Source organism: Canis lupus, chromosome 25 (assembly GCF_003254725.2).
Source record: "Canis lupus dingo isolate Sandy chromosome 25, ASM325472v2, whole genome shotgun sequence".
NCBI classification, from domain to species: Eukaryota; Metazoa; Chordata; class Mammalia; order Carnivora; family Canidae; genus Canis; species Canis lupus.
The window spans coordinates 22,937,502-22,955,014 of record NC_064267.1 but is presented as its reverse complement, the minus strand read 5'-3'; the positions used below and the strand labels follow the sequence as shown (position 1 = coordinate 22,955,014).

The 17,513-nt window shown below is 37.6% G+C and overlaps 1 protein-coding gene across 1 annotated transcript in view; it reads right to left on the bottom strand.

The window, feature by feature from the left end:
* GALNTL6 (polypeptide N-acetylgalactosaminyltransferase like 6) overlaps positions 1 to 17,513 on the bottom strand; it is a 1,158,724-nt gene that overhangs the window by 752,788 nt on the left and 388,423 nt on the right. The window lies entirely within an intron of this gene.

The following is a 17,513-nucleotide window of genomic DNA, read 5'->3' as shown; positions in this document are numbered from 1 at the left end:
TCTTTATGATAGTCTTTGATTGTAAGTCTCCATTTTTCTGCCAGTTAAAATAAGGCCCAGAGAACTAAAATAATTTGAATTAAACCACAGTGGCAAAGTCAGGACTTGGAACAGTTCTGTTAAGACCAGAGTTTTGTAGTCTTAACAACTATTAATTCTATCTCCCATCTAGATTTCTGTTAAAGTATGGTACATGGTTACACTTGCAGTTGAAATTATCACCTACTCAACAACTGTAGTCACAACATATGTTTTATGTTTTGGCAAAACCCAATGTGTTCCAATGTCAACTTGAAAATTATATTTGTATGCATTGCTAAAACTACTTTTTTTGGTGTTTGTTTTTGGTAATAAGAAACATGTTTTGAATAAAATTTATTTTCAAAATCTTAATACTCAACACTATGTAAAATGTTCTCATAATCACATACCACTTTTCTTTTATTTGGTTTATTTTTTGAAATAAATAATACTCTGACAGAATGAAGAGAAAAAAATTAAAGTTTAAATTTAGATACAACAGAAGCAAATAATTTCAGTAAGGAAATTTTATTCTAAGAGGATTTCCAAGTCAAATAAAATGTCTTATTTCTTAGTTTGAAACAGTATAACTATTGTGCTTATGAAAAATTATCTGAGTCCATCTTTGTAGGTTACAAAGGAGCCACTTATTTGAAAGGATGAAAATGGAGCTTGACATTTAAAAAAAGTACTTAAAATCAGAAGAAAGATTTGTCAAATTGACTATTATCTATATATTTAAATGAATTTGTTACAAGAGTGGTGATTTCAAGAAAATGAAAATAATAGAGAAATAAACATATAAGAATGATGATAAGTTTATATAAAATATTAAAGATAGTAAGAATACATTTTATAAAGAGGATGAAAAGAAAAGCTATAGAAAAGTTAACATAAAAGAATACAATAGAATAGAAGAAAATGGGAATAATAATTTTGGACAGAAATTTGGGCTTATAATAGCAAACATTAGAAAAAAAATGTCATGCATTTGACATTCATTTCTTAATTAGAAATTTTACCAAAACTCAGCTGGGAATCAGAAATTTTAAATAATTAAATAGCTTTAAAATACAAAACTTGTATTTTGCCTCAAACTTGTATTTATAATAATAAATACTGCACAGTAATGAAAATCTCTTACACTGATTTAGATAATACCAATTTATAAACATCACTTTCAGATTAAAATAGATAATTTCAAAATAAATTCTGACTTTAAACATGGAGATATTCTTGTGTAAACTCCAAATATACAAAACTCTTCAAACCTATTGGTTCACAAACAGGCCCCTGAACATGGAGGGCAAGGAGAGACCAAGGGAAGAGGCAGGCCCCTCTGGTATGGTAGGAGACAGGTGGAATAAGCAAGGGAACTTACATATGAAGCTTCTCTGGGGTACCACAAGACAAGTAGATCCCAGCACAGGCCCTCTCGAATCTTCAAAGTTTATGTAGAGGCCTTAACTGGGTTCAGTCATATATGCAGTCCAATACTTTCAACATCTTACTCCCTACTCCCTCAAGGGTGTTGTTTTAAACAGCTCCTAGTTGTGGGAATACTAGTGGATTATATGTTTCAAGGATGAGGAAGGGGTGAGGAGCCTCTGATTGCCCCAGTCCCATTCCTGTCGGCTGGTGGTCATGTCCTCATGACAATCTCCTACCATCTTGGCCAGCTCCTACCATCTAGCACATTCTCCCTCTTCTGCATGTACCCTATGAAGTCATCAAGGGTTTTATTAGCATGGAAGTGATTAATTTGGTGGCTATCTGTCTGCATTTGACTCAGAGGTCACAGCAACAACATAGGCACATAACAAGTGAAAACAACACAGGTTAAGATAACGATTCCCAAAATAAGTAACATTTTTTTTCTTTCTACCAAGAGCCCCATGATCACAACCATTGATTTACGAAGTCCTCTAGGCTGGGGGTTAGATTACTCAGGATGTTTACTTGTTTCCTCGTATGATTTAATAAAGATGATATGTTAACAGACTCATCAGGTGTGAACACACACAGTCTGTTTGGATAATGGCATGGTGCTTCCTTGCAAGGCAGTAATAGTGTCCAAGGCCATACTATTTTGTAAGACAGTTTTTCTTATTTGAGACATTTCAGTATTCAGTAATACTGTTGGCTATCCTTTAAGGCTTGCTGGGTGAATTTAGTAAGGACTTCTATGTATGCTACAGGGTCCTTCAGACCAACAGAGGAAACAAAGATGGTGGTCAAAGGACTATACCATCAGAAAACAGAACATGCCTACCTGGCCCTGAAGAAAGAGGGGTGGCATCTTTAGGGACTTGATCTGGTTGTGCACGTCATAGGAGACAGCACTGTCAGGCATGAGGAGTTGGACTGAGGAATGGGATATACCAGACCAGAACCCTCACCTGCTTCCCTCTTTTGATGGTGCCTGTTCTATTCCAGGCATACTGCTTTTCAATAGATCTAGATTGCAGCAGGATAATGAAATCCCGGTGGAGACTGATTAGCTTCCCCTCACCCAAAGGTGCTAAGTAACTCACCCATTCCAGTAGGATATCTCATTGCAAATTCCAATAGATAATTCCTTTCCTAGGTATGATGCTCAGCAGCATAGCATGTTGATTCCACAGCTTCCAAATACAAATACAAAGCTATACAAATACCTTATAGTATTTGGTGCCTTGGCAGGGGTCTCTAGTCTGGCATATGGGGCAGTGGGGCCTACTGGCTGACCATAAAAATGTACTAAAGTCTTGACAATACTTTAGTCTACCTGGCCAAGGTGGTTTTTCCTCTTAATAATTTAAACTGCTGCTTTAATATTCCATTTTTCCTTCTTACTACCCCTACTGTTTTAGGGTTATAGAGGAGATGAGATCTTTATTCAATGCCATGTTCTTTTCCTCATTTTTGCACATCATGACCTTTGAAATGTAACCCCCAACCACCATCTACTCAACATTGGTATCCATGCATGATACTCAGCTTCTCTAATCACCTAACAGTGGCAGCCTGGTTTGCACAGAGGCAGTGTCCTCACAAACCAAAATATGTTTAGAAGCCCCTCAGAGGGAAGGTCCCAAAATTTGCTAATATCTCACTGTTTGGGAATGCTATTATTTAGGGAATCTGCCCCAGACTCCTTTGGCAGTTGCCTTCAGCATTGTTTAGACCACACATAACATGCCGTTACTGCATTAAACAAGCCACTGTATTTCAAAGGTAATGTGTCATCTTCAGCAATATACCATCCCACCCAGGCACTATGGCGGTTGCTCTTTCTATGCAATTAATCTGCTTGTCTACTAAAGGTTTGGTTTATGGCTCATACCTAAGCCTGGACATCAGCTTCCTGATTGCCAGGGGTTGTCGGTGGCTTTATGAATCTAGACACAGAAGGCAGTGAGGTTTGCCTCAGGCTGTTGCAGGCAAACCCAAATGTGTTTCCCCATATCCTGACCCCACAAGGGCTCATTCGTGATCATCCACTCCTCAGGTTTCCATTGCCCAAGCTAAAGGGTTAATCCCTTTTGAACAACCCAATTGTCAGTGCAAAGGGCTACAGGCCCACCCTCATAAGTGATCACCTGCCACACTGCTCTGAGTTTAGCCTAATGGCTGCTATAGTTCATTCTTGTTTCCATCCAGATGGTGTCAGGGTTGGGCTGTATAGCAACTGCAGCCTCTGGGTAGATAGCCCTGACTAGATCACCCATTGAGAATTTCTTCTGTTCCTTCTCTACAGGCCATCCCAGCCAACACAGGAATAGGGGCAGGGGCATTTGGAGGATCTGCATCCTCTGCAGCGCCTAGTAGCACCTGCATTCCTAAGACATGGTGCCTCCCTGCTATAAACAGCATGCCACTTAGTCAAAGTGGGAGTTGGAGAGGAGGCAGAAGTAGGTCAATAAAAACATATTCTCAACCCATCTGTTGACAGGAAGGAAAGTTCTTTACGCAATGTGCTGTTCCTTTGTGAGAAGATTTATCTGGAGGAATGTTGCTAGGAACTACTGATCTGTGGGAGGTATATCAGGTTTCTGGTCCCTGCCAGGGTCTGAAATCCTAGGATACTTATTCTTCTCTTCTGCTATCTCTGCCATAGTGCCTAAGTCATATCTTTTAGAGTCACAGATCCATCTAACTAAAATGGTAGCCCTGCTTGGGAGATGCTCAAGCTTTAATCAGGTTCACTAGTAGCTTGTCTTTCTCAAAGGGGGCTTTTTGCTCTTATGCCCAGTCCCAAATGTGCCCTTGACCTACCAGGCAGTATAAGGGATGGAGGTGCTGTGCTAGGTGGAGAATAAATGCCTTTCAAAACTCTCAAATCCCTACAAAGGCTTGTATCTTTTTCATGTTCTTAGGGGTCAGGTAGGCTTTTCAATCACAGCTTCTGGGACAACCCACATCTTACCCAACTAGATGATTCCCAAAAACTTTATGGTGGTGTCTAGGCCTTGAATTTTCTGTCGTACACTGCTCATTTTCTCCCTTGCAGATAATCCAACAAAATCTGCAGAGTATCCTGCTACAGAGGTAGGCTTTACTTGTTAACACTGTATCAGCAATGTAATGAGCCCATTTCACTGATGTGGGAAAGGAGAATAGGAGCAGATCTTGGGCTACCATCCCATGATATATTATCAGGCTGTGCATGAAGCCTTGAAGAAGCACTTGAAAAGTACACTGTTGCCCCTCCCTCATGAAGGCAAATCGATCTTGCGACTCAACAGCCAGGAGTATACTGAAACAAGGAAACCATTGCTAAGTCCAGCACTGCATGATATGCTCCTAGGATTGTGGCCAAGGTATCTAAGATGGTGGCAATGTTGGGCAAAACTGAACAGATTGGGGGCACTACCTTAGTCAATTCTCAGCACTGTTGGCAGAGCATACAACACCCACTTGGTACAGTGCTTGACAGCTTCTCCTTTTTACTTATGCCCCCAGGCAATTTATACTGTTTGACAGTTACCAATTTTCATAGGGAGGGGTAGAATTAGTGGTTCCCAGGGTTTTTGTTTTTGTTTTTGTTTGTTTTACCTCTCAGCCCTGGTCTGATTGCTCTAACCCAGAGGTGGAATTCACCTGAAAGGCTTTTGACTTTATAAGATATCAGTGCTCAATATGTTCTCTGACATAGGAAAGATAAAAACCTCATACTCTCATGGCAGGGGGGTGGGCAAGGGATAGGGAATGTCTAATTTGCAGTATCAAAAGGGTCTTCCTGACTATAACCATTTACGTTCCATAACCACTGAAGGCAGTGAGGGGATTAGAAAACTTTTGAGGATTACTACATATTAGAGAATATTTATCTCCAGTATTAACCAGACCCAGCACCTTTTATTTCTGGGGAACCCATGAATAGTGAGCTCAATATGAGGCTTTTGATGGCCTCCAACAGCTCTTACCTGGAGGCAGTTTTGGCCTGCATCTTATAGCTGGGGCATGGGGGGCCACCACTCCAAATAAGACTGTATCCCTGAGTCCTCTGCTGGAGCTGGTGGGGCATCAAGGTTTGTAGGGGCAAGTGGGACAGATCTGAACTGTTGTTCATGTTTGAGGGCTTTCCACAGGCTGATAAACTGTGCTTTATTGCTATTCTGTATTTTCAAGTGGAGGTTCCAACAGCAATGAGGTCAAAGCACAATTGTTTCTGGGTTATTTTCATCAACCCATTTATAGCTAGCTGATTAGGATAGCCTTTCAGGTTTTCAAGTTTCCTCTCTGTCTCTGGTCTTTCTCACAGTAAGTACCCATTCCTAGGATTGTCAGTTTCTCCCATATTAGCAATGGATTACCCAGTAGCATTAAGTGTCTCATCCCAGGACTTGGTTCAGCATGGATATCAGTGCCCTATATAAAATGCTGGAAGTGGACTACAGATTTCCTCCCTACAGTGAATGTGGCCTGATCAGGGTCTTTGAAGACAGGGGCATTGATGGCCTATCCCCTTTCCAACTCCCTAAGCATTTGCTATACCTCCTCTATAGATTCCCATTCCAGCATCTCATTTGTCCACAGAGATCCTCTCTTTGCATGAAACCTCCATGCAGGCTAGAAAATTCAACCTACAAAAGAGTGAGTCCCTTGAACTCCCCTGAGAGCACATGCAGACACTGCCAGAGGGCAGGGTGTGTGGTGATGTTGCTCATTTTTTCTGCCTCCTTCCTGGTCAGAGAAATGCTACAGCCCCCCATTGCCACACTAAACATGTGTGGATGCTTTCCCTGGCCTTTTGCTGGAGCTTGGCAACTGTACCAGTAAACTCAGTGGGAGTATATTCTCTCATCATGAACGTTTCCTGAATTGGAGGTGGTCCCACTGCCTGGGATTGCTATTGCTGTGCTTTTACTTTCCTCTGGCCCAGGGGTTAGACACATGGGGCATTTAGTCTGTTTTACTGTCAATCACGACAACATCCTCCTCTTTGTCCTCCTCCCTCCCCGAGGGATTCCACCTCTTAGCATCCCAATCAGGCTTTGTCACAAGTACCTGGATCCTAATCTAGAGTAGCTGGGACCCTCCTAGCTTTGCAAAATGGCACACTAAGTTTTCCAACTTTTTATCCTGCTATCCCACCTGGCCTGCCAGCCCCAAAGCTAGGAGAGTAGTGGACACCACAAGTCCTTCTCCAATCTCAATTCTCCTTCTGACTCTTTGACTCTAGTTGTGTTAAGAGTTAGTTGGACAATTAGGTAGTTGGGGCCAGGATCCCCAGCAAGAAGATATGGAGTAGAGACAGCTAAGACACAACAGCCCTAACACCCTGTTTTGCAGCATAGATGCGAGCACACTGGCATTCTATTTTACAGCCTTTGCAGAAATGACTTCTGCTAAAGGCCCTAAAAGGAAACAATAAACCACAAAGTGTTTGTCACTATTGTGCACTGGGGCAGCTAAGTCATAAGCTCATAGCCCAAAAATACCACCAGCACATGAACATTAATCTAATAGACAGATGCATGATCAAAGCTCTGACTGGCATGACTCAGCACACTCTGATTGCTTATGAGAGTTCTGCAAAAGAGCTCATAAAAACCCCGAACCCTAGACACTCCAAGGGCAACCCTCTCAGGTCCCCTCCATCTTCAGGAGCTTTGTACCACTGCTCAGTAAACTTTGTTTTGCTGCCTGCCACTGCTCCTTTACTCCACCTCGTTACTCTTCAAAGCTTGTGACCAAGAACCACAGGTGCTAAAGGAAAAAAAAAATCCTCAAATAGTTGGGTATCTGTGGCCACCGAACTGCCCATGGCAGAGGCCAACTCACTGCAGCAGCCATTCTTCTTTCTCTGTCCCAGTGCTCTCCATGCAGTTCCTCAAACAAACGCATCAGACCAGCCAGCGTTTTCAGGTGTCCCCATGCACACTCGGTGGGCCACAGCATCTAATACACAGGCCACCCCTCCTGGTCAAGAGCCAACCATAATTTCCCCCACAGATGCATCCTTCCCAAACACTGTTTCTTCTGTCTCCTAGTTGGCTTGCCAGTTGTTGGTTCACAAACTGGTGCCATACACAGACGGCAGGCAGGGATGGAAAAAAGAGGCAGGCAACCCAACGGGCAAGCGGTGCATTTACTACGCAAGGAACTTACATCTGAGGCTCATCTTGGGCTCTGCAAGACGAATAGATGTCTACACCCAGCCGCCAAATCTTAAAAGTTTGTATGGATGCATTAATTAGATCAGGACACAATGCAAATGGTCTAAACAACACCTTATTCTCTTAAGGCTGTGCCCTTTAAACAGGGTGGGGATGGTGGTAGAAGGACAAGGGAGGGGAGAGGATCCTCTAATTGCAACCATTTAATTTGAGGTTCAACAAGCGGTCATGTACTTTCTATGACCTCCTCCAACATTACCAGGCACATTCTATTGCCCTTATTTTGATTCATTTGATGGAGAGAATTATTAGCAACTGGCAATCCAAAAAGGATTGAATAAAAGAGTTAATCTTTGCTTTCTCTAGACACCCAATGAAAATGACAGTAAAGCATTAGATGAACCAAGAATGCAGATAGTTGTAATGCCTGGGTGGCTCAGCAGTTGAGGGTCTGTCTTCAGCTCAGGGAGTGATCCTGGAATTCTGGGATTGTGTCTTTCCTCAGGCTCTTCCTTGGGGTGCCTGCTTCTCCCTCTGCCTGTGTCTCTGCCTCTCTCTGTGTGTCTCTCATGAATAAATAAATAAAATCTTAAAAAATAAAGATAGCTGAATTGACATAAAGTTTCTGTAAGTGGTTGAGATTGCTGAGAAGGAAACATTTTTAATGCCACTGAATTAGGAAAATATTTAAAATTTGGAGACGTAAGCTATTTCTGAGGGTGAAGTTAAAGGTCCAAACAAAATAACTGGCATTTTTATACAGGGCAGCTAAACTCTCCTGGGTTCTCTTACCAATTCCAACAATAAAGTGATTCCTGAGGCCCATGCACTGTGCTCCCTGCCATAGAGCAGTGGTTTTTGAATGAGAGAAACTTGTTTTCAAGCTATCTGAAACCGGTAAAGACAAGAGTGTCAAGCTATAGTGAAAATCATGGTTCCATGTAAATCTACATACTAAGCATTGTTAACCAAAGCTATCTGATCCCACTTGGCTCCTAAAAAGCTGACATTCCCTTAACACCCCTTGCACAAGAGATAGATGAATTCCTATCCAGAGAATTGAGTTGAAAGAGATAGGGGTATTGCTTCTAGGTATATATACAGGCATTGCATGGGGAAGTCCTCCTTAACCCATAAAACTTTGCAGTAGTATTTTACTACTTCACCTATAACTATGAATGGTAGCCAAGGATTACCAAATATTTGGGAGAGGTTTTAACATAAAATTCAGAGGCCAAAATAAATAAAAACTATAATAAATTAGAAGGAAACAGAGGCAATGGACAGCTCAGAAAAATACTCCCCTGCCCTGCAAAATCTAAATTCAATTCCCTCAAAGAGCTTTAAGAAAAAGTTCCTCCTTGGGGATCCCTGGGTGGCTCAGCAGTTTAGCGCCTGCTTTCAGTCCCAGGGCGTGATCCTAGAGTCCTGGGATCGAGTCCCATGTCGGGCTCCCTGCATGGAGCCTGCTTCTCCCTGCCTCTGTCTCTGCCTCGCCTCTCTCTCTCTCTCTTTCTGTGTCTCTCATGAGTAGATAAATAAAATCTTAGAAAAAGAAAAAGTTCCTCCGTCGAAACAGAAATTAAAGGAAGAAGAAGCACAGCAGTAACAGCAGCATTTAGAGAATTTAAAAACAACAACAAAAGAGCTCTTGGAAAGTGAAAATAGGATAGCAAGCATAGAATGATTAATAGTTTGGAAATTTAAGGACAAAGGAACTCTGCTAAGATTAAAAAAAAAAAAAAAAAAACAAGACAAAAAGAAGGAACAAGAGAGCTGGAGGCAAAGTTATAACATGGAAGGAAGGGAGCAAAATGGCAGCAAGCCTAGAGATCCTCCAGTCCTGAATGGCTCTGCAAAAACACAAACAGAAAAGCTTAAAAAAACAAATAGACAAACTTACCCTTTGTCTACTTTTAAAATGTATTGAAAGAAGAGTTACAGTTCTTCTAAAAAGATTGGGGTGAATTAATGATGCATGCATAAAAATATAAGCAAATGAAAATTGGGACAACTAATAAGGCTCGAGGGGGAAAACAATGTACAAGAAATAAAGTATAATTATAGCACAGTATTTTATTCAGGCATGAATACTCTTACCTAAACACTGGTTTAACTAAAATTGGTTTTATGTTCCAGAGGTTGAGGGAAAAGGTAGAAAAGATAATTAAATATGCATTTTATATAATAAGAAAATAATAGACAAAAAACTGAAAAAAGTCAAGTAATAGTAATACACACATGCTATCTACAAATATAGATGCATATGACAGAGTAAAGATAAAAGACTGACATTGTTGCCCCTGGGTATCAGAAAGCACAAGTAAAGGGAAATGAGCTAGGGGATTGCTGGTTGCCATTATAGGGTTTATATTATGATTATATTTACATTATTTACAAATATTACTTCATATAAAGATGAATCTCAAATAATGTTTCTTATACATTCTTGGCAGTTATCAGTACTCCAACAAGGCGTGTTAGCATCATGAGAATATTTTATGATGGTAGAGGAATCAGGTTAAAGCAGATCATCTGAAACGGTGCTTTAATAAAGGCTATCTGAGGATTTGCTACACTAATACTTCTTCTTATCTGTATCAGTGCTTCTTACAGACCAGCAGCATCAGCATCACCTGGGAACTTGTTAGAAATACAATTCCGTGGTCCCAACTCATGCCTGTTAAATCAGAAACTTTGAGAGGTGAGAGACCCAGAAATCTGTTTTAACAAGTTCTCCAGGTAATTCTAAGGCTCACTAAAGTTTAAGAACCACTAATCCATATGAATAGGAAAGTGATATGATTATCACATTAAGAAAACATGTCAGCCTTATTCATAAAGCATATGTCATGATCTACTGAAGAATCCTTTTTACCCCCCAGGTCTTATGACCAATATAAAGAATAAGCGTGTTTGCACCCTTTTCACCTGCCAGAAAGGTAGGTGAATAAACCTAAATCAGTCCCAGTACATTTGCATAGAAACAACAGTTTAGCCATCCAGGAAATGACCCATCAGTATTCTGACCTTTCCTTTCACATGAGCAATCTCCAGCACCCAGATCCATTTGCTTCTCTCCTGGGTTATATCATGTGTCCTCTCTATGATTACAGTAGTACAGATCCATTATCTCTGACCTTGTAAAATAAATATAACAAGTACCGTATGTTCATGAGGCGTATATTTCAGACTCATTATTCAGTTGGCCATTTATTTGTGAGCACCTTTTGTTTTTCACCTTGTGGAATTTTTATTTATTGCAGTGTCACCACACTACAAATAATTAACTGGAAAAAACTACCAGGGATGGCAGAGACAGAATCCATTAAGTAGAAATCATACACAATAGAGCTGAATCTTGGGATCCCTGGGTGGCGCAGTGGTTTGGCGCCTGCCTTTGGCCCAGGGCGCGATCCTGGAGACCCGGGATCGAATCCCACATCAGGCTCCTGGTGCATGGAGCCTGCTTCTCCCTCTGCCTGTGTCTCTGCCTCTCTCTCTCTCCCTCTGTGACTATCATAAATAAATAAAAATTTAAAAAAAAATAGAGCTGAATCTTGGAGCCTACTGAAAGATAATATACTTGAGAATGGATCACGAGAAAAAGTTCCCTAGAGTAAAACATGATTCGTAGACAATGTGTTTACCAGAAGTAGCAAACTGAAACTCTTTCTGGGGTTGGAAATGTGGCACGAATGGGCAAAAAACTGAGGTGTGCTACTCTAGGAATTGATGGATTCTTGAGCTATCTAACTACTATATTTAACTACTGAATGATCTTAAAACACGTCTCAGGGGCTGTCTGCAAAATACTGGTGAATAAAATATTCTCCTGCCCCTTGCTTCTAAATTAGACTAGTTTTATTTATTATAACTACAGATAGTGATGACATTGAAAAGACACATTTGTAAATCTTGATGAAGAAAAGATTGTCTGTATCCTAAAACCTATCTTAAGTTTTATAAATCAATAACCAATGTACTTTTATTCTTACAATCAACCATAAACCTACCACTATACTTGTTCCTTAGAAGACAGTGTGATATAGCAGAGATACTCCAGATCCAGGACCAGAGACATAAATTAAAATATTTTGAAACCATATGCAGGAAATCTACTTTTCCTTTAGGTCCCTCAGTTATGAAATATGTGAAATTCATATATGAAATTAGGATAATAAAAATAAAATCTACGTTACCCCCAAAAGGTTTTTAAAGTGGTAGATAAAGCATGTGAAAGTCCTTAGCTTATCAAAAAGTAATATAGAAATGCCAGTTGTTTATGTCATCTAATCTATTTTTTATAGATATTTACTTCTGTTGTCCTCGAAATGTCATAACATTGTTGCAAGGAACAATTTATATACCTTTAAACAAATACTAGACTATGTGAGCCAAACTCTATGACAGTATATGTTAATACTATACAGAGATGGGTATGAATCTTATATTGGGTGTGATTAAGTTTCTAAGCCATATAGAAGATGTTCTAAGGTAACAGAACACTACCAAAAAAGCAATATAATGAGTGGTGTGGATGGGGAAAAGAAGATGACGAACATTTCTTAAACAATTTTATCTTGATATGAGCCAGGTGATGAACTGGAGTTCAGAAGTGTTAAGATTACATAATTAAAAGTTTTCAAGATCACATGTCTAATAAGTGCTAAACTAGAATATGAATTATGTCTGCCTTTAAATCTTACTAATTACTAAAAATAAACAAGTGTGGAGATTTTTATGATTTTTATGATTTTTATGATTCTTATTCATTTATTCAAACTTTATTGTATAAAGTCACTGAAAAATATTAGAAAATAAAACCAGAAAGATAAGATGAAGCCAAAAAAATCATATGCAGGATTTCCGACTTTATGCACTGAGCCATAGGGAATCATTAAGCCTCTCAAGCTGGAGAGTAATTCAATGAAATGTTATGCAAAGGTTAGTTTTGTTGTTGTTGTTCTAACATCTTCCTTCCTGAGTGTGAGCCCAACTATAGAGCATTCAGTGGGCCTAGAACAATCTACAGGGAAGGATGTGCATTTTTATATACTCACAAAACATAGTGATAAGTTAGTGTCAGAGCATAAAATCATTTTTTTTAGTGGACAGAAGTCTTGTTCTTTACATTCTGTGTAAACTCTCTGTGATGTCATCTTGTTAACAGAATTCCAAGATACTAACGAAATAAAATAAAATAAGCCTTGAGCTCATATCAGTCACTGAAACCTCTAGTCTCCTTCTTGACTTTGTAAAAATGAAGTCTGAAGTAGAGTTGAGAACTCGAAAGAATGAAGCAAGAAAGAGGCTGTACCAGAGTTCAGCTCATATTTTTAGATCTTAAAATTTTTCAACATAATATGGAGCTCTGAGTTGCTATATAAAATATCTTAATTTTAAATGTTTAACAAATTCAAATATTTGCAAAATATGTTGTGTAGGATTATGCCTTCAAATATCCAGGCTACAGTTACCATTCCCAAACGCATGCCACAGTATTAGCCTTAACCTCACTCAGCTGCTGTAGAAATTCATGGCATTGTCTTTTATCTGCTGTGAAATTGGCTGAGATTACCAAGACCTTGAGCATATAAACCTATCCTCTGTATTTCTATTAGTATTGCATCTCCTGAGAGCACAGAATGATTTTTCATGTATCATTTTAATGAAACTCATATAGTCTCTCTGCAAGGAGGCTGTGTCCATCACTATAACTACAGACAAACACCAAGATAGGATTAGTAGGAGATCTGCAAGAGTGGAAAAGTCAGAGAAAGACTAAGTTCTGGTAAATGGTAACTAAATGGTGCTCTGTTTTTATTTTGAGCATAAAAAAGACAAAACAATCAAGTGGCTTATGTTCAGCATCCAGATAAGATCATTTCCTCCCAATGATAAAGTTACATTGATCACACAACTTGCAGAATGAAATTGTGTCATGTAGATTATGATACATATTTCTGTATCCAATTTATATGCAAAGAAATAAAAGGATACTATCATACTAATGTGTAATAATACCAACATTTTATTTTAAATAACTATATTCATGTAATACAAGGAACACACAATTTGAGAGTTCTACTGACATCTCTTGCTTCTTGCTCCAATCTCTCTGAAACTATTTTTTTAATGAGATTTTCATTCTGTAGTCAGTGGGAAGATTTCAACATTTTGTTTGCAAGGGCAAAGTTCACAGACTCTCATTTTATGATTTCTTGGGGTGTTTGTGAAGAATTTCTGAACAGGCCTCCTTATTTAGATCAGACACGTGTCTGGGTAGCTGAAAAAGAAAGAAAAAATCATGTTTAGTTTTTTTCCCTCATATTGTTACTTCATAAATTTCATTAGCATTATAACCAGAATTAATTGTCAGTAGACAGACGTTTCTGTTAGTAACCAGAGAGATCAGTAGCAAACTATTCTCCTGTGAATAGAGGACAACACCGTTAAGAGTAGCTTTTTTCTTTTTTTTTAAGTTAAAGAAAATTAACTGTAAGTGTTTGATAAAAAACTTCCCTGGTATTAAATAAGGGTTAAGACTCAGCAGTGGCCATAATCCAGCTGGCATACTATATTTCTGTTTAAACACATAAGGTAGAATAGTTGTGTTAGTGACCCTCAAAATTACTATAATTTTTACTTTTTTCCATCACAACAGAAACATGTTAACTCAGCAGGAAAGCCCTTCTTATCCTTGATTGCTATGCAGCAGCATACCTTGGAGAAATATTCAGGAGATCAGCATGTTACAATAATGACAAATTTTTTTCTGAGATTTTTTTCCCATCTCAAAGCATTCTCTTTGTGATTCCTAAGGGGGGGGAGATAAAAAACAATAAAGAAAACTTAGTATAGAAGTGGACAGCATTTCTGTGAAAATTTAAAAGCAAAGAAAGATCATGTCAAAAAAACATATTATATTAACCTTCAAGAATCACCTGGCCCCCTGGTGAAGGAGAATCCATATACTTGCAGTTTTCTGGGGGTATAAAGCCTGGGTTTCATGACCCCCTGAACTTTTCTTCAGAAGGACATCATATGGTGCCTCTAGAATTCCACCCTATCAATTCTTGAAGGAAAAAGCATAGCATCCTCAGTTGTTCTCCAGAATCAATATTATCTTAAAATGTGACTCTATTTTCTTATTAATCTGAGCTCACTGTGCTATGTCTAAAGGGAAACATATAACACAGAAAGATGAAATGAGGATTAGAGAGAAAAAGTGAAGCTCTTTTGTCATGGTAAATATGATAGTGACAAGGAAACCAAAATAGAGTGTCAATTCTTTCTCCACATTTTATTTGTCTCCTGGGTGTTTTAAAATAACTACTAACAAAATAAACATCAGAATAGCACTAAATTACAACTGAGGATATAGAATTAGTTCATAATTAAGAATTGATTAGACTATAGCATGGTTTAGGCATCTATTTCAAACTCTTAAAATATCACTGTATAAACTTATGCTGAATTCAGGCATTTTTATCTTTTTCATAACAATATCATCAATGCACCAACCATAGGCATGCAAATGTAGATAAGACCTCAACATTACCTTCAGTGAGGTCTTTTCTGCTTTTAGTATTGTTGGAATTTTTAATGACTTTGATAGTGATAATTTTAAATTTTTATGTGAAGGAAATTAATGAAGACAATTATAATATACAAACTTCGTATTTGAGAGAGTCAAAAATGTTTTTGAGGCTGTCTGTCTTAACAGTTGAATTGGTGTTTCAAGTTAATTCAATCTTCAGGAAAATTTAATAAAGGTAAACATCATCAAAAATATCAAAACATCAAAAATATATTTTCACAGTTGTATCACAACTTAGAAGCAAATCTATATATAATGGATCACTGGTAAATCAGATTTATTGCTTAGAGAACTGAGGGTATTTCTTCATGTTCTCCTTCCACATTCAGTATTTTAATGTTGGTATAATTTTACTGAATCTACCATTCAGCTGGTCAGTCAGCAAGTATTTATTGAGTGCCTGCTGTAACATTAGAAATATAATTGTCAGCCAGACAAAATTATAGCCCTTGGGGACTTTATATTCTAGTAGGATGAGACACTCATTGAACCATTATTAATTGAGCATCTACTATGTGCTTGGCATCATCCCAGTATTTGAGATTTATCAGTGACTAATGCAAAGAAAGATTCATGTCCTTGAGGAGTTTACATTCTAGAAAGGTTATATTTTAATAAATACATAATAAACAAGTGAACTTTATAAGAATGCCTTCAGTAAGGTCTTCTATACTTTATTAATTTATGTAATGGGGGATGTGAGGGGGGAAGGTAGGGACAGAGATGAGTTGAATTTGGGACACACTGAATTTAAGGTGCCCAAGATCTAGAAAAAGGGATGACTGGTAGGTAACTGGATTTACTGGTCAAATGAGCAATAATACTTTTCCATCAGAAAATTTCACTCTAAAAAGTATGCAAAGTATTTTATCTGAATATAGAGACTTGTTCTTATGTGGGTGGGCAAACATCTTTTCAGTCAGAATTGCCAATGCTTTTAATTATCCAAGCCAGGTTGCTTATGATAGTATTGCTTATCTAGCATAAATAGTTTGTCTACAGTGTTTGGAAGAAGGAGGGAATTTCCACTTCTTTAAATACCAAATGATAAAACGTCACGGTTTGACAAGTAGAAGAGAAAGCACTTAAAATCTAAATCTTAAAAGGGTCTTGGATCATGACTTTCACACCTAATTATTCCAAATAACAGCAAAGATGTTTTCCAAGCTCTTAATTTGGAGTATCTTATTCAACAAATTGTATACATGAAAGACAATAGATCATTGTGTTTTCCTGGTATCTACTCTGTATTCTGAAAATAATTTACTTACGGGAAACAACTTCGATTGTTATAATTATAGCTTATAGTCAAAAGTTTTGAAAATTAGAACTAAATTTAAAACACTATTTTATAGAACATAGATATGAGACTGAATAGCTTATTATTAAATGTGAAAAAAAAAAAAGATCTATCCATTTGGTCGTAAAACAAAAATCTCCATAGTATTTATCATTTCTATGTTAAGGGTGTCAAGTGCACAACATTGCAATTTATTCTACTTTACTGTCTTTCTTATCTTGAGAAGTATTAATGAAGGAGGTATTTCATATTAATAGTAAGTACAGATATCAAGGAGTAAGAATATAATAAAATATTTTACTTTTATAATTAGGATTACTTTTTTATCTATATGCTTTAAGAATAAATGACCAACCATACTTGTATAATCTGAGATACTTTCTGATTGCAAAGTGATCAAATCTATAAATGTGACTTTGCTAAACTATTTAGCATATATCTTTCTATCATCCCAAATATCTGAAATAGGTAATTCCTGATTCTTTAGAGAGATAAAATAATTAGTGGTTAAGAGTACAAATTTCAGTATTTCACTTTTTTCTCTATGAAATGGGAAAATAAAATTTATCTCACATTTTTGTAAGATGAGGATAAAATCTACTCATAAAACAGCCATCACAGTACTTAGCACACAGCAAATGTACATAAACACACAGAAACACATTTAACTGATTAAAAATTTAATTATATTTTCAATTTTAATATAAAAATCATAGATTTTCAAGTTAATATTTTGTCAAATACAATAAAGGTATTATAGAATAGCCTAATATAAAAATAAGTAACCTAATGTATCTAGAAAAATAGATTGCTTCCATTCAAAGTCTTGAATATTCTAGTCTTCACAACTGCTATGAACATTTAGAGCTTTAAAATATCTCTAATACAACTAACAATGAATTGTAAAAAATGATCATAAGGGAGTTCCAGTTAAACTTCAGCCTATAAAGAGTTTAAAAGTTGTCACCCTTGTCCTTACTACAAG